This window comes from Panthera tigris, chromosome E3 (assembly GCF_018350195.1).
Source record: "Panthera tigris isolate Pti1 chromosome E3, P.tigris_Pti1_mat1.1, whole genome shotgun sequence".
NCBI lineage: Eukaryota > Metazoa > Chordata > Mammalia > Carnivora > Felidae > Panthera > Panthera tigris.
In genome coordinates, this window is record NC_056675.1 from 24379438 (window position 1) to 24398443 (window position 19006).

General features: G+C 39.7%; 1 protein-coding gene across 1 annotated transcript in view; it reads right to left on the reverse strand.

The window, feature by feature from the left end:
- Positions 1-8136, reverse strand: part of LOC102962732 (phospholipid-transporting ATPase ABCA3-like) — a 47649-nt gene extending 39513 nt beyond the window's left edge. The window contains exon 1 of the mRNA XM_042971610.1: positions 8037-8136. The gene's annotated coding sequence lies outside the window, so the exon portion shown is untranslated. The remainder of the gene's footprint in view (positions 1-8036) is intronic.
- Between the last annotated feature and the right edge of the window lie 10870 nt (positions 8137-19006).

Sequence of the window (19006 nt, forward strand, 5' to 3'; positions counted from 1 at the left end):
ACCACCCAGCTCCCATCCAGCAGATTCCCAGTCCATTCTGATGCTAGCCACTCCATGGCACCAAGCTCCTGACAGGGTCAAAAGCCAGGCTCCTGGCTCACTCCAATGCTCACCAGTTCCATGACTGTGGTGGTTCCTGTGGCTCTAGCCTCCCAACTAGTCCCCATAAACCCAGGTTCCAGATAGGCACCTGTGAACTCAGGCTGCCAGCTAACCCCAGTACCAAATTGGCCTCCATGGACTTAAATTGCATCCTGGCTCCCACACATTCAGGTTTCTGGCTTACCTCACCACCAGACCAGCCGTGGGGACCCACGTTCCCATCCCACCTCAGGACCATATCAGCCCCCACAGACGCAACCTCCATGTTGCATACCGAGGTTATAGGCAGCCTCCTATAGTCCAGGTTCCCAGAAAACCCTAGGGTCAGGCCAGTACCTATGGCTTCAGTCTCTAGGCTCACTCCTGTGAAACCAGGCTCCTGACCTGTCCCAGTATCAGACCAGTACCCATGGACCTGTTGCTGGGCCCACCACGGTGCTCCAGGGTGCTGGATGGCTCCTGTAGACCTGGCTCTAGTAGTACCCACACAGACCCAGGTCCCAAGGTCCATTACCACCACTCAAGTACCACACCTATCCCTATAGACCTAGGCACTAGACTGGCCCCCATGCACCCAAATACCAGGCCTTCACACCTGCTGCTCCAGATACCGGGTCAGCCCACCGGCAGTAGCCCATTTGTGGACAGCACCAGACTGCCCACCCAGAAACTCTGGACTGGCTAACTGGTGAAGGGCTTTTCCTGACAAACCCAGTCTACAAAGACTGGAAGATGTACCTACTTCCTGAAGTGCCAGACACAAGGCCACAAGGATTATGAATAATCTAAGAAATGTGACCACCACCAAAGGAATATAAAACTCCAATGACTAACCCTTAAAAAATGGAGGTCTACAAAGTGTCTGACAAAGAATTCAGGATAATGCTCTTAAAGGACTTTAGCAAACTACAAGCAGCACGGAGTACAATGCTTTTATTTAGTACAACTAAATAAAATTAGGAAAACACATCAACAAAATGAAAAGTCACAAAAAAAGTAAAAATTGAGATGAGTTAAGTAAGATGGTAGAAGAGTAGGGGGACCCTAAGCTTGCCTGGTCCCTCAAACACAGTTAGATAAATATCAAATCATTCTGAATATTCAAGAAATTGATCTGAGGACTGAGAGCACAAACTGCACATCTACAGATGGAACAATGGCCACCTTTTGGAAGGTAGAAGCTGCAGAGAGTGGATTTGGGGGAGAAAAGAACTGTCGGTGCTGCAGAGGAGAAGGAGACCTGATCATGGAGAGAGGAGTGACACACACACACACACACAGGGAAGAGAAAGAGGGAGAGAGTGCATGAAAGCACATGCAGGGAATTGCACAAGAAAACTCATACCCAAAACCAATGACTGCAAATTTTTATAGGCAGTGGAGCACAAAATCTGAAGTTTTAGAAGTCTGTGGCATTGCCAGGGTTGTGCCTGGTCAGCTTAGTGGCATTCTGGTAGGGAAGAAGGGCAGAGACCCAGGAGCAGGCAGCATGGTCTAAGGATCCCCTGGGTTGCATGGGGAGAAACAGTACCCCTTCTTGGAGTACATTTGGGAGTTTGTCATGGCTTCTCCAGGGACAAAAGAAGCTGTGGCACCAAAGTACTGCTCTGTTCACTAGCATAGGAATGAAGACACAGGCTGAGGGCAGCACCTTGGTGCTGGTTTTTTGCTGTGCTTTACCATAAACTGAACTGCTGCACAGTCGCATGTACATTTTCTGGGACAAACTAGCACTGGCCACAGCACAGTGAGACCCTCCCCCAGAGGAGCAGTGTGGGTATGTGCAACACAGATGCCTGAAATTTGGAGTTTGGAAACCCACTGAGACAAAACACAGGAGTACTGGGCTGCATGGTAGGCAGACAGCTCAGGCACAGACATAGTGAAGGCAGGGATCTGACAGAAGCCAGGGACACAAAAGGGTGAATGTTTCCTCTCCTGTGAGGGCTTCCTGAAGAGTGGCAGGCACAAGCTCCCTGCTCTGGAGATAAGACAGTGGGGTGATGACATTTCCACCCTCTTTCTCCATCAGTCCTGACCAACTTCAGTGAGCAAAACAATGCCAAAACTGGAGGCCAGGGCCGCTTACACAAAGTCCCACAGTCTTGCACCTTGCAGGTGCATCTCCACTAGGGCAAGTCTGTCTGAGAATCAGTGCAGCAGACCCCTCCACCAGAGGACCAGCACAAACCCCTCCCATGCACTAAATCTATTGATCACAGAGTGCTGCAAAGCTTCAGCTCTAGGGGAAATAGGATCCCTCTAGCAACTTCTGCTGCTGCTGCTTCTTCTTCTTCCTTTTCCTCTTCCTCTTTTTTTTTTTTTTAAATGATCTATCTTCCTTTATCAAGCAGACAAAAACACACTTAATTAAAACTTGCAACATACTGGACAAGGTCCAAATACACCCACCTGCTTCTGAAGGCAAGGAAAAACTCTGCAAAGGACAGACCTGTGGGAAGGAGCAGTGAAAACACAACAGTAGAATGCACACTCCAAACACCTCCTGAAGCAGCAGACCCAAGTCAGTATAGGACTTCTTTTCTGTTTTTGTTTTTGGACTTCTTCTTAATATAGCCATTATTCTCAGGAGCAGGAATATAACAGGCTTTCCTAACAATCATACACAAAAAACTGAACTAGACAAAATGACAAATTGGAGGAATTCACCCCCAAAAAACAAGTAGCAGCAGCCAGGGATTTCAATATAGATATAGGTAAGATGTGTGAACCAGAATTTAAACAACAATTATAAGGATACTAACTGGGCTTAAGAAAATCACAGAAGACTCTACAGAATCCATTACTGTAGAGATACAAGAACTAAAAACCATTCAGGCTGAAACAAAAAGAGCTATTAACTGAGACACAAAGCCAACTGGTGCAATGACAACAAGGATGGACAAAGCAGAGGACTAACCCAGTGATACAGAAGATAAAGTTATGGAAAATAATGAAGCTGAAAAGAATAGGAAAACAAAGGTATTGGATCATGAAGCTTGACTTAGGGAACTCAGTGATTTATTAAAATGGGATAACATTCATTTCCTAGGAATCCCAGAAGATGAAAAGACAGAAAAGGGGCAGAAGGTTTATGTGAGCAACTTATAGCTGAAAATTTCCCTAATATGGGAAAGGACACAGAAATCATAATTCAAGAAGCACAGAGAACCTGCATTAAATTCAACAAAAGCTGGCCATCACCAAAACACATCGTAGTCAAATTCACAAAACACAAAGAAAAGGAAAGAATCATGAAAGCAGCAAGGGAAAAAAAATCCCTAATGTACAAGGAAGACAGGTAAGATTCACAGCAGATTTGTCCACAGAAGCTTAGAGAGCTGGAAGGGAGTGGCAGGATATATTCAACACATTAAATGGGAAAAATATGCAGCCAAAAATACTTTATCAAGCAAGGCTGTCATTCAGAATGGAAGGCAAGATAAAAAGTCTCCCAGATAAACAAAAACTAAAGGAGTTCATGACCACTAAACCAGCCCTGCAAAAAAATATTAAAGGGGGCTGAGTGGGGAAGAAAAGACCATAAGCAGCAAAGACTAGACAGGAATAGAGAACACCACCAGAAACACCAACTTTACAGGTAACACAATGGCACTAAACGCATGTCTTTCAGTAATCACTCTGAATGTAAATGAAGTAAATGTTCCAATCAAAAGACACAGGGTATTAGAATGGCTAAAAAAACAAGACCCATCTTCTATATGCTGCCTACAAGAAACTCATTTTATATCTGAAGACACCTGCAGACTGGAAGTGAGGGGTTGAAGTACCATCTATCATGGTAATGGAGATCAAAAGGAAGTCAGAGTAGCCATACTTCTATCACAAAAACCAGACTTTAAAACAAAGACTGTAACAAGAGATGAAGAAGGGCATTATATCATAATTAAGGGGCCCATGCATCAAGAAGATATAACAACTATAAATATATATGCCCCCAACTTGATGGCACCCAAATATATAAATAAATTAATAAACATAAAGAAACTCACTGAAAATAATAATGGGAGATTTTTAATACCACTCACAGCAATGAATAGATCACCTTAAGCAAAAAATTAACAAGGAAACAATGGCTTGGCATGACACACTGTACTGGATGGACTTCACAGATATATTCAGAACATTTCTTCTAAAGCAGCAGAATACCATTCTTCTCAAGTACACATGGAACATTCTCCAGAATAGATCACATCCTGGGTCACAAATCAGACCTCAACAAGTACAAAAAGATCAACAACATACCATGCATATTTTCAGATCACGACACTATGAAACTGCAAGTCAACCACAAGAAAAAATTTGGAAAGACCACAAATACATAGAGGTTAAAGAACATCCTACAAAAGAATGAATGGGTTAACCAGGAAATTAGAGAAGAAATTTAAAAATACATGGAAGCAAATTAAAATGAAAACACAACAATCCAAAACATTTGGGCTGCAGCAAAGGTAGTCCTAAGAGGGAAGGAACAAGGAAAGTCTCCAAACACACAACCTAAACTTACACCTATAGGAGCTAGAAAAGGAACAGCAAATAAAGCCTAAAGCCAGCAGAATAAGGTAAATAATATACAATAGACCATAAATAAATGATATAGAAGCAAAAAAAACGCCACAACAAATAAACGAAAATCCCCAGAAACAGTAGAACAAAATGAAACCAAGAGCTGGTTCTTTGAAAGAATTAACAATATTGATAAAACCCTAGCCAGACTTATGAAAAAGAAAAGAGAAAGGACCCAAATAGATAAAGTCACAAATGAAAGAGGAGAAATCACAACCAACACCACAAACTACTAGAAGAGATTACTAAGAAAAATTATACGCCAACAACTGGGCAATCTGGAAGAAATGGACAAATTCCTAGAAACTCACAAACTACCAAAACTAAAACAGGAAGAAGTAGAAAATGTGAACAGACCCATAACCAGAAAAGAAACTGAATCTGTAATCAAAAATCTGCCAACAAACATAAGTCCAGGCAGGGCCAGATGGCTTCCCAGGGGACTTCTACCATATATTTAAGAAGAGTTAATATCTATTCTCAAATTTTTCCAAAAAAATTGAAACAGAAGGAAAACTTCCAAACTCCTATGAGGCCGGCATTACCTTGATTCAAAAACCAGACAAAGACCACACTAAAATGGAGAACTACAGGCCAATATTCCTGATGAAAAGTGATGCAAAAATTCTTAACAAGTTACTAGCAAATTGAAACTACAGTGTACTAAAGGAATTATTTACTATGATCAAGTGGGATATATTTCTGGGCTGCAGGGCTGGTTCAATATTCACAAATCAATCAATGTGATACACTACATTAATAAAAGAAAGGATAAGAAGCATACGATCTTCTTTTTTTAAGAGTTTATTTGTTAATTTTGATAGAGAGAGAAAGCTGGGAAGGGGCCAAGAGAAAGGGAGGGCGAGAGAATCCCAAGCAGACTCTGCACCCTCAGTGCAGAGCCCAATGTGGGGCTCAGTCTCACAGACCATGAGATCATGACCTGAGCTGAAATCAAGAGTTGGATGCTTAACTGACTGAACCACCCAGGCATCCCATGATCCTCTTACCAGATGCAGAAAAAGCATTTCACAAAACACAGCATCCATTCTTGATAAAAACCCTCAACAAAGTAGGAATACATGGAACATACCTCAACACCATAAAAGCCATATACAAAAGACCCACAGATAATATCGTCCTTGCTGAGGAAAAACAGAGCTTTTCCTTTATGGTCAGAACCAAGAAGGGAAGTCCATACTCAGCAATCCTAATTAACACAATACTGGAAGTCTTAGTCTCAGCAATCAGACAACAAAAGAAATAAAGGCATCCAAATAGGAAAGAAAGAAGTCAAATTTTTACTATCTGCAGACGACATGATACTCTATGCAGAAAACCCAAAAGTTTCCACCAAATATTACTCAAACTGATATATGAATTCATCAAAGTTCCAGATTATAAAATCAATGTACAGAAATATGTTGCATTTCTATACAGCAGAAAGTGAATGAAGCAGCAGAAAGTGAAATCAAGGAGTCAATCCCACTTACAACTGCACCAAAAATAGTAAGATTCCTAGGAATAAACCTAACCAAAGAGGTAAAGGATCTGTACTTTAAAAACTATAGAACACTTATGAAAGAAAACGGAAAGGACACAAAGAAATGGGAAAAAAATTCCATGCTCATGGATAGGAGGAACAATGTCAAAATGTCTATACTATCCAAAGCAATCTACACATTTAATGCAACCCCTATCAAAATACCACTAGCATTTTCACAGAGCGAGAACAAACAATCCTAAACTATGTATGGAACCACTAAAGAATCTGAATTAGCAAAGCAATCATGAACAAGAAAAGCAAAACTGGACGCATCACGATTCCAGACTTCAAGCTATGCTCCAAAGCTGTAGTCATTGAGATAGTATGGTAGTGTCACAAAAACAGACACACAGATCAATGTAATAGAACAGAAAACCCAGAAATGGACTCACAACTATATGGTCAATTCATCTTCGACAAAGCAGGAAAGAATATCCAGTGGAAAAAAAGACACTCTCTTCAACAAATGGTGTTGGGAAAACTGAATGGTGAAATGCAGAAAAATTAAACTGAACCACTTTCTTACACCATACACAAAAATAAATTCAAAATGGATGAAAGGCCTAAATGTGAAACAGAAACTATTAAAATCCTAGAGGAGAACATAGGCAGCAACCTCTTTTGACCTTGGAGGTAGCAACTTCTTACTAGACAGGTCTCCAGAGGCAAAGGAACCAAAAACAGAAATGAACTAATGGGACTTCATCAAGATAAAAAAGTTTCTGCCCAGTGAAGGCAACAACCAACAAAACTAAAAGGCATCCTATGGAATGGGAGAAGACATTTCCAAGTAACACAGCTGATAAGAGTTAGTATCCAAAATCTATAAAGAACTTACCAAACTCAACACCCAAAAAACAAACAACCCAGTTAAGACATGGAAACAAAGAAGACATGAAGAGGCCCTTTTCCAAAGAAGACACCCAGATGGCTAACACACAGAAAACAATGCTCACTATCACTTATCATTAGGGAAATAAAAATCAAAACCACAATGAGGCACTACCTCACACCTGTCAGAATTACATTAACAACACAAGAAACAACAGGTGTTACCGAAGATGCAGAGAAAGGGGAACCATCTTGCACTGCTGGTGGGAATGAAAACTGGTGTAGCCACTCTGGAGAAGAGTATGGAGGTTCCTCAAAAAACTAAAAATAGAACTACTCTACAATCAATAATTATTTTAAACATAAATGGACTCAATTCTCCAATCAAAAGACAAAGAATGGCTGTTGACTGGATAAAAAAATGAGACACACCTATGTATTGCCTATAGGAGACTCACTTAAGAAGGACAGACAGAATAAGATATTCCATGTTTCTCTGAAACAAAAAGAAAGCTGATGTAGCTCTACTTATAGTAGAGTCAAAACAGACTTTAAGGGTAACTGACTGGCTCAGTCAGTAGAGCAAGTGACTTGACCTCAGGGTCATGACTTCAAGCCCCACACTGGGTATGGAGCCTATTTAAAAATAAATAATTAGGAGGGGGCCAACATGGTGGAGAAGTAGGGGGATCCGAACTTCCCACATTTCTCAAACAAAGAAGTGTTGAAGCCAAAGGACTTTGAACCCCAAGAGTCTGGGAGGAAAAGAGACTGAGTCACTGCCAGGGATACACCGGGACAATCTGATAGGCCAGAGGTGCATGGCTGCGAACTGGGAGAGATTAAAGGAATGGAGGGGAGGGATCCTCTTCTGTGGACAGACAAAGGGAAGAGAAAGAGCAACTTGGGAAGCATAGGACTGTATCTGGACAAGAGGAAAACCTTGGACTGGGATGGGGAAAGATCCAACCTGTAACTGCTGGGCTTTCTCCAGACTGGGGCCGGCTGCCCTGTTCGTGCACCTGAAGAGGAGGGGAGTCAGCCTTCGGCTTGGTGGCTAGGTCAGGGGCGCAGTCTGCAGTAGGAAAAAGGGATTCCCTCCTGGAATGCTGCAGGACAGGACAAAGCCTGTCCAGGGATCACATATCGGGTGGAGTGGAGCTGCGCTTCCCAGTACTGGGGCGTGCCGAGCAGGAGTCTGAATCCCACCCAGCAAGCGCCAGGGTGTGGGAGTTAGCAGAGTGAGACAGACCACCTCGTCTGTACCTGTGGCACAGTGAGGATGGCTCTAACGAGGTGATTTGGGACACTGGGTCTGTGGAAGAGAGACTGGGGAGGAGGGAGTCACCATTTTTATCCCCACCACCTCAGGGATCAGTCGGGGGCCTCAGGGATCAGTTGGTGGGGCCCACAGTGGAGGTGGGACCCACCTACACCAAACCATGCCCCTCTGCGCTGGGTAACTGGGTACCTACTGGGGTGGGAGAGATGCTGAGGAACCAGATGGCCTCCTCCTCCAGACTAGCGCTGCTGCATGGCCTGGATTAATTCTTGGACAATTCTCGTTATATAGATATATTCTTCCTTCTTTTTCTTATCTCTTCCCTCTTCTAGTCTGGTTACTCTGGTTGTTGGTTTGTTTAAACAGACATATTTAATCCATTCTCTTGACACATGTTCTACACCTCCTTCTTTCCTTTCACTCTCTCTGGAATAATTAAGCTGTAGAGTTTCTCTGTCTGTGAAACTTTATCTTCTTTTCTTTTCCCCCCTACCTCCTTCTCTCTCTCCCTCTCTCCCTCTCCCCCCCCCCCCCCCCCCGTCTCTGGATTAGGCCATTTAGTCTCTCTGCTTGGTCAATGTTTACTTTTTCTTTTTCCCCAGCCCCTGTCCTTTCTCTCTTAGTATGTGCTCTTCCATTAGGACCGTCTCCACCCTGATCTTTACTTCTGGCTGGTGTTTGTGGTTTTTTTCTTTTTTTCTTATTTTTAAATTTGTGTGTTTGTGTGTTTTTGTTTTCTGCTTGTTTGTTTTCCTTTCCAGGGCTACTTCAAGGAACAAATCAAAGCACACCTGGTGGAGGGTCCAAAAAATCACTGCCAGTAGGGAAATAAAATAACCAAAGTCACAACAGAGAGCAAGTAACACTCTCCAAAAAACACTGCTTGAAGGGCCAGACCCTGGACAGTGTATGACCGCCCCCCTTTAATACAGCAGTGCTTACAGGTGCAGAGCACATAACAAGCTTTTAAAATGCATAAGGGACAGAAAACTAGCCAAAATGACAAAGTGGAATAATTCTCCACAAAAGAAATTCCAGGAAGAAGTGACAGCTAAAGAACTGATCAAAAGAGATATAAGGAATATAACTGAACAAGAATTTAGAATAATAGTCATAAGATTAATCACTAGGCTTGAGAAAAGCACAGAAGACAGCAGAGAATCTATTGCTGCAGAGATCAAGGAACTAAAAAATAGTCATGATGAATTAAAAAATGCTATAAATGAGGTGCAAAATAAAATGGAGGTGGTCACAACATTGACTGAAGAGGCAGTGGGGAGAAGAGGTGGATTAGAAGATAAAATTATGGAAAAAGAGGAAGCTGAGAAAAAGAGAGTGAAAAAAATTCTGGATCATGAGGGGAGAATTAGAGAACGAAGGGATTCAATGAAACAGAACAATATCCATACCATAGGAGTTCCAGAAGAAGAAGGAGAGAGAGAAAGGGGCTGAAGATGTACTTGAACAAATCATAGCTGAGAACTTCCCCAATCTGGGGAAGGAAACAGACACTGAAATCCAAGAGGCACAAGGGCGCCTGGGTGGCTCAGTCCATTAAACATCCAACTTCAGCTCAGGCCATGATCTCACAGTTTGTGAGTTCGAGCCCCGTGTTGGGCTCTGGGCTGACAGCTCAGAGCCTGGAGCTTGCTTTGGATTCTGTGTCTCCCCTTCTCTCTCTGCCCCTCCCATGTTCATGCTCTGTCTCTTTCTGTGTCTCAATAATAAATGAACGTTAAAAAAAAAGAAAAGACCTCCAAGAGGCACAGAGAACTTCCTTCAGACGCAACTTGAATCGATCTGCATACATATCATAGTCAAACTGGCAAAATACAAGGATAAAGAGAGATTTCTGAAAGCAGCTAGGGATAAATGGGCCTTAACATAACAAAGGTAGACACATAAGGGTAGTAGCAGACTTATCTACTGAAACTTGGCAGACCAGAAAGGAATGGCAGGAAATCTTCAATGTGATGAATAGAAAAAAAAATATGCAGCCAAGAATCCTTTATCCAGCAAGTCTGTCATTCAGAATAGATGGAGAGATAAAGGTTTTCCTAAACAAAAACTGAAGGAATTCATCACCACTTAACCAGCCCTACAAGAGATCCTACGGGGGATTCTGTGAGTGAAATGTTGCAAGGACCACAAAGTACCAGAGACCTCACTACAAGCATGAAACCTACAGAGATCACAATGACTCTAAACCCATATCTTTCAATAACACTGAATGTAAACGGACTAAATGTGCCAATCAAAAGACATAGGGTATCAGAATGGATAAAAAAAAAAAAAAGACCCATCTATTTGCTATGAGAGACTTATTTTAGACCTGAGGACACCTTCAGATTGAAAGTGAGGGGATGGCAAACTATCCATCATGCTATTGGAAGTCAAAAGAAAGCTGGAGTAGCCATACTTATATCAGACAAACTAGACTTTAAATTAAAGGCTGTAACCTCTACTACAAAGCTGTAATCATCAAGACAGCATGGTATTGGCACAAAAACAGACACATAGACCAATGGAATAGAATAGAAACCCCAGAACTAGACCCACAAAAGTATGGCCAACTCATCTTTGACAAAGCAGGAAAGAATATCCAATGTCTCTTTGACAAATGGTGCTGGGAGAACTGGACAGCAACATGCAGAAGAATGAAACTAGACCACTTTCTTACACCATTCACAAAAATAAACTCAAAATGGATAAAGGACCAGAATGTGAGACAGGAAACCATCAAAATCCTAGAGGAGAAAGGAGGAAAAGACCTCTCTGACCTCAGCCGCAGCAATTTCTTACTTGACACATCCCCAAAGGCAAGGGAATTAAAAGCAAAAATGAACTATTGGGACCTCATGAAGATAAAAACTTCTGCACAGCAAAGGAAACAATCAACAAAACTAAAAGGCAACCAGTGGAATGGGAAAAGATATTTGCAAATGACATATCCGACAAAGGGCTAGTATCCAAAATCTATAAAGAGCTCACCAAACTCCACACCCAAAAAACAAATAATCCAGTGAAGAAATGGGCAGAAAACATGAATAGACACTTCTCTAAAGAAGACCTCCAGATGGCCAACAGGCACATGAAAAGATGCTCAACGTCTCTCCTCATCAGGGAAATGCAAATCAAAACCACACTCAGATACCACCTCATGCCAGTCAGAGTAGCCAAAATGAACATATCAGGAGACTATAGATGCTGGAGAGGATGTGGAGAAACGGGAACCCTCTTGCACTGTTGGTGGGAATGCAAACTGGTACAGACGCTCTGGAAAATAGTGTGGAGGTTCCTAAAAATAGATCTACCCTATGACCCAGCAATAGCACTGCTAGGAATTTACCCAAGGGATACAGGGGTACTGATGCATAGGGGCACTTGTACCCCAATGTTTACAGCAGCACTCTCAACAATAGCCAAATGATGGAAAGAGCCTAAATGTCCATCAACTGATTAATGGATAAACAAATTGTGGTTTATATACACAATGGAATACTACTTGGCAATGAGAAAGAATGAAATACGGCCCTTTGTAGCAACGTGGATGGAACTGGAGAGTGTGATGCTAAGTGAAATAAGCCATACAGAGAAAGATAGATACCATATGGTTTCACTCTTATGTGGATCCTGAGAAACTTAACAGAAACCCATGGGGGAGGGGAAGGAAAAAAAAAAAAAGAGGTTAGAGTGGGAGAGAGCCAAAGCATAAGAGACTTAAAAACTGAGAACAAACTGAGGGTTGATGGGGGAGTGGGAGGGAAGGAAGGGTAGGGGGTGGGCATTGAAGAGAGCATCTTTTGGGATGAGCACTGGGTGTTGTATGGAAATCAATTTCACAATAAATTTCATATATTAAAAAAAATAAATTAAAGGCTGTAACAAGAGATGAAGAAGGGCATTATATAATAATTATGAGGTCTATCCATCAGGAAGAGCTAACAATTATAAATGTCTATGCACCGAATTCAGCAGCACCCAAATATATAAAACAATTAATCACAAGCATAAGAAATCTTACTGGTAAGAATGTGGTAATTTCAGGGGACTTTATTACTCCACTTACAACAAGGGACAGATCATCTAGACAGAAAATCATAAAGAAACAATGGTCCTGAATGATACACTAGACCAGATGGACTTGACAGATACATTTAAAACTTTCCACCCTAGAGCAGCAGAATATACTTTCCTCTTGAGTGCACAAGGAACATTCTCCAAGATAGATCACATACTGGGTCATAAAACAGCCCTCAACAAATATAAAAGAATTAAGATCATACCATGCACACTTTCAGATCACAATGCTATGAAACTTGAAATCAACCATAGGAAAAAGTTTGGAAAACCTCCAAATGCATGGAGGTCAAAGCACACCCTACTAAAGAAGGATTGGGTCAACCAGGCAATTAGAGAAGAAATTAAAAAATATATGGAAACAAATGAAAATGAAAACACAACAATCCAAACCCTTTGGGATGGAGCAAAGAGAGTCCTAACAGGAAAATACATTGCAATCCAGGCCTATCTCAGAACAAGAAAAATCCCAAATACAAAATCTAACAGTACACCTAAAGGAACCAGAAGCAGAACAGCAAGGAAACCCCAAACCCAGCAGAAGAGAAATAACAAAGATCACAGCAGAAATAAACCATATAGAATCCACCCCCCCCCCCACAAAAAAAACCCAACAGAACAGATCAATGAAACTAAGAGTTGGTTTTTTGAAAAAAATAAAAAAAAATGATAAACCTCTAGCCAGGATTCTCAAAAAGAAAACAGAGAGGACCCAAATAGATAAAATCACGAATGAAAATGGCTTTATTACAACCAATCACTCAGAAACACAAGCAATTATCAGGGAATATTAGGAAAAATTATATGCCAACAAATTGGACAACCTGGAAGAAATGGACAAATTCCTAAACACCCACACACTGCCAAAACTCAAACAGGAAGAAACAGAAAATTTGAACAGACCCATTAACTAGTGAAGAAATTGAATCTGTTATCAAAAATCTTCCAACAAGTCAGAGTCCTGGACCAGATGGCTTCCCTGGGGAATTCTACCAGACATTTAAAGCAGAGTTAATACCTATCCTTCTCAAGCTTTTCCAGAAAATAGAAAGGGAAGGCAAACTTCTGGACTCATTCTATGAAGTCAGCATTACTTTGATTCCTAAACCAGACAGAGACCCAGCAAAAAAAGAGAACTACAGGCCAATATCCCTGATGAATATGGATGCAAAAATCTCAATAAGACACTAGCAAATCAAATTCAACAGCATATAAAAAGAATTATTCACCATGAACAAGTGGGATTCATTCCTGGGCTGCATGGCTCGTTCAACATTCGCAATTCAATCAATGTGATACATCACATCAATAATAGAAAAGAACCATATGATCCTGTTAATCGATGCAGAAAAAGCATTTGACAAAATTCAGCATCCTTTCTTAATAAAAACCCTTGAGAAAGTCGGGATAGAAGGAACATACTTAAACATCATAAAAGCCATTTATGAAAAGCCACGGCTAACATCATCCTCAGTGGGGAAAAACTGAGAGCTTTTTCCCTGAGATCAGGAACACGACAGGGATGTCCACTCTCACCGCTGTTGTTTGACATAGTGTTGGAAGTGCTAGCATCAGCAATCCGACAACAAAAGGAAATCAAAGGCATCAAAATTGGCAAAGATGATGTCAAGCTTTCACTTTTTGCAGATGACATGATATTATACATGGAAAATCCGATAGACTCCACTGAAAGTCTACTAGAACTGATACATGAATTCAGCAAAGTCGCAGGATACAAAATCCATGTACAGAAATCGGTTGCATTCTTATACACTAATAATGAAGCAACAGAAAGACAAATAAAGAAACTGATCCCATTCACACTTGCACCAAGAAGCATAAAATACCTAGGAATAAACCTAACTAACCTATGTGTTGAAAACTATAGAAAGCTTATGAAAGAAACTGAAGGAGACACAAAGAAATGAAAAAACATTCTGTGCTCATGGATTGGAAGAATAAATATTGTTCAAATGTCAAGGGTACCCAAAGCAATCTACACATTCAATGCATTCCCAATCAAAATTGCACCAGCATTCTTCCCAAAGTTAGAACAAGCAATCCTAAAATTTGTATGGAACCACAAGAGACCCCGAATAGCCAAAGTAACAATTAAGAAGACCAAAGTGGGAGGCATCACAATCCCAGACTTTAGCCCGTACTACAAAGCTGTAATCATCAAGACAGTTTGGTATTGGCACAAAAACAGACACATAGACCAGCGAAATAGAATAGAGAACCCAGAACTGGGCACACGAATGTATGGCCAACTCATCTTTGACAAAGCAGGAAAGAATATCCAATGGACGAAAGTCTCTTTAACAAATGGTGCTGGGAGGGGAGTTTGGGTGGCTCAGTCAGTTAAGCGTCCGACTTAGGCTCAGGTCATGATCTCACGGTTCATAAGTTCAAGCCCCGCATCAGGCTCTGTTCTGACAGCGCAGAGCCTTGCACCTGCTTTGGATTCTGTGTCTCCCTCTCTCTCTCTCTGCTCATGCTCTGTCTCTCTCTCTCAAAAATAAATAAATATTAAAAAAATAAAAAAATTAAAAAAAATGGTGATGGGAGAACTGGACAGCAACATGAAGAAGAATGAAAACTAGACCACTTTCTTACACCACATACAAAAATAAACTCAAAATGGATGAAAGACCTGAACGGAGACAGGAAACCATCAAAACCCTAGAGGAGAAAGCAGGCAACAATCTCTTTGACCTCAGCCACAGCAGTTTCTTACTTGGCACATCTTCAAAGGCAAGGAAATTAAGAGCCAAAATGAACTATTGGACCTCATGAAGATAAAAAGCTTCTGCACTGCAAAGGAAACAATCAACAAAACTAAAAGGCTACCGATGGAATGGGAAAAGATATCTGCAAATGACATATTGGATAAAGGGCTAGTATCCAAAATCTACAAAGAACTCACCATACCCCACACCTGAAAAACAAATAATCCAGTGAAGAAATGGGCAGAAGACATGAATAGACACTTTTCCAAAGAAGACATCCAAATGGCCAATAGACACACGAAGCAATGCTCAATGTTACTCCTCAGCAGGGAAATACAAATCAAAGCCACACTGAGATACCACCTCACACAGGTCAGAAAGACTAAAATGAACAAATCAGGCAACTATAGATGCTGGAGAGGATGTGGAGAAATGGGAACGATCTTGCACTGTTGTTGGGAATGCAAACTGGTGCAGCCGCTCTGGAAAACAGTGTGGAGGTTCTTCAAAAAATTAAAAACGTAACTACCTTATGACCTAGCAATAGCACTGCTAGGAATTTACCCAAGGGATATATGAGTGCTGATGCATAGGGGCACGTGTACCCCAATGTTTACAGCAGCACTTTCAACAGTAGCCAAATTATGGAAAGAGCCCAAATGTCCATCAACTGATGAATGGATAAAGAAGATGCGGTTTATATATACAATGGAATACTACTTGGCAATGAGAAAGAAGGAAATCATGCCATTTGTAGCAATGTGGATGGAACTGGAGGACATTATGCTAAGTGAAATAAGTCATACAGAGAAAGACAGATACCATATGTTTTCACTCATATGTGGATCGTGAGAAACTTAGCTGAAGACCATGGGGGAAGGTAAGGGGGAAAAAAGTTACAAACAGGGAGGAAGGGAGACAAACCACAAGAGTCTCTTAAATATAGAGAACAAACTGAGGGTTAAGCGGGGTAGTGGAGAGGGGAATGAGGATGATGGGCATTGAGGAAGACACTTGTTGGGATGAGCACTGGGTGTTGTATGAAAGCCAATTTGACAATAAATTATATTAAATAAATAAAAATAAAAAATAAATACACAATTAATTTTTAAAACCATGCAAAAAAGAAGACTTTGAAATGCAAATATAATAAAATACAGAAGGCCACAACATAATGATCAAAGAGTCAATCCAGCAAGGAAATATGACATTTATACATATACACACCCATCAAAGAAGCACCAAAATACATAAAACAAATATTAACAGACCTAAATTGGGAAACTGACAGTAGTATATAGTAGGGGATTTTCACACCCCATGGATAGGTCATCCAGACAGAAAATCCATAAGGTAACATCAGCCTTAAATAACACATTATACCTGATGGACTTAATATATATATACAAAACATTCCATACAAAAGCAGAATATACATTCTTATCAAATGCACACAGAATATTCTCCAGAATTGATCACATATTAAACCACAAAACTAGTCTCACTAATTCAAGAAAACTGAAATCTTATCAACCTTTTTTTCTAACACAATGATATAAAACTAAAGTCAATTACTAGAAACTAGAAAACTACAAATATGTGGAGATTAAACATGCTACTGATCAGCAACTAGTTCAGAGAAGAAATCAGGGGAGAAATTTAAAAAAAATGCAAACAATTATGATACACCAAAATCTATGATATACAGCAAAAGTGGTTTTAAAGGGAAGGTTTTTTTTTTGTTTTGTTTTGTTTTTTTTTTTTTAGCAATTTAGCCCTATCTCAAGAAACAAGAGATGTATCAAATAAACAATCTAATTTTACAACTAAAAGAACTTGAAAAGTATAAACACAGACCAAAGTTACCAGAAAAGAAATAATAAGGATTATAATGGAAATAAATTAGGGACTAAAAAAACAATAGAAAAGATCAATGAAACTAAGAGCTAGTCCTTTGACACAATAAACAAAACTGATAAAACTTTATCTAGACTCACCAAGAAAAAGAGAGAGAGGGTGCAGATAGAATCACAAATGAAAGATGAGAATTTACAACTGATACCACAGAAATACAAAGGATCATAAGAGACCACTATTAAAATTATACATCAACAAACTGAACAACTTAGAAGTAAGTTCCTAGAAATTTATAATCTTCCAAGAGTGAAACATGAAGAACTAGGCAATTCTGAATAGACCAATTATTAGTACAGAGAATGTAACAGTAATAAAAAACCTCCCAAAAAACAAAACTCTAGGAGTAGACAGCTTCACTGGTGAATACTAACAAACTATCAAAGAAGAATTAATACTTAACCTTCTCAAACTCCTTCAAAAAAAATGAAGAGGAGGAAACAATTCCAAACTCAGTTAAAAAGGCTAGCATTACACTGTATCAAAACCAGACAATCATACCACAAAAAATAAAATTACAGGCCAGTATCCCTGATAAATACAGATTTAAAAATACTCAACAAAATATTAACAAACCAGGGGTGCCTGGGTGGCTCAGTCAGTTAAGTGTCCAACTTTGGCTCAGGTCATGATCTCACAGTTCATGAATTTGAGCCCCACATTGGGCTCTGTGCTGACAGCTCAGAGCCTGGAGTCTGCTTTGGATTCTGTGTCTCCTTCTCTCTCTGCCCCTGCCCAACTTGTGCTCTGTCTCTCTCTCCTTCAAAAATAAATAAAAGTAAAAAAAATTTAAATTGTGCATTAAATACTGTTATCCCTTCTTTAAAAAAACATATATTAACAAATCAAATTCAATAATATATTAAAAGGATCAAATACCATGATCAAGCGGGATTTATTCCAGGGATGCAAGGATGGCTCAACATCTGAAAATCAATATGATATAGCATTAACAAAATAAAAGATAAAAATGATATGATCATCTCAACAGATGCAGAAAAAGCATCTGACAAAATTTAGCATCCATTTATGATAAAAATTCTCAACAAAGTAAAAACAGAGGAAACATACCTTAACATAATAAAGTCCATTTATGACTAACCCACAGCTAAAATCATATTAATGGTGAAAAGCTGAAAGCTAAGATCAGGAACAAAACAAGGCTGTCCATTAGCCCCACTTTTATTCAGCACAGTCTTGCAATTCTTAGCCACAGCAATCAGACAAGAAAAAGAAATAAAAGGTATCCAAATTTGAAAGAAAGAAGTAAAACTGTTTGCCATATATAAAAAATCCTAAAGACCCTACTAAAACAGAATAAAGGAATTCAATAAAGTTGCAGGATACAAAATTAATATACACAAATATATGAATTTCTATACATTGACAATAAACAATAAGAGAAAAATTATGAAAATAATCCCATTTACAGCTGCACCAGAAAAAAATAATAAGATACCTAGGAATAAATTTAACCATGGAGGTGAAAGACCTGCATACTGAACTCTATAATACATTGTTGGGAAAAAAATGGAGAAGACACAGATAAATGGAACGATTATTCCATGCTCATGGATTGTTAGAATTAAGAGTTAAAATGTCCATTTTACCAAAAGCAATCTACAGATTCAAAGTAATCCCTATCAAAATTCCAATGACATTTTTTTTTATAAAACTAGAATAATTCTAAAATTTATATGGAACCACAAAGACCTTGAATAGCCAAAACAATCTTGAGAAAGAAGAACAAAGCTAACAAGTATCATGCTTTCTGATTTCAAAGTATACTTCCAAGCTATAATAATCAGAACAGTATGGTATTGGCATAAAAACAAAAAAATAAATCAATGGAAAATAACAGAAATCTCCTTAATAAATCCATGCATACATGGCAATTAACTTACAACAAAGGAGGTAAGAATATACAATGGCAAA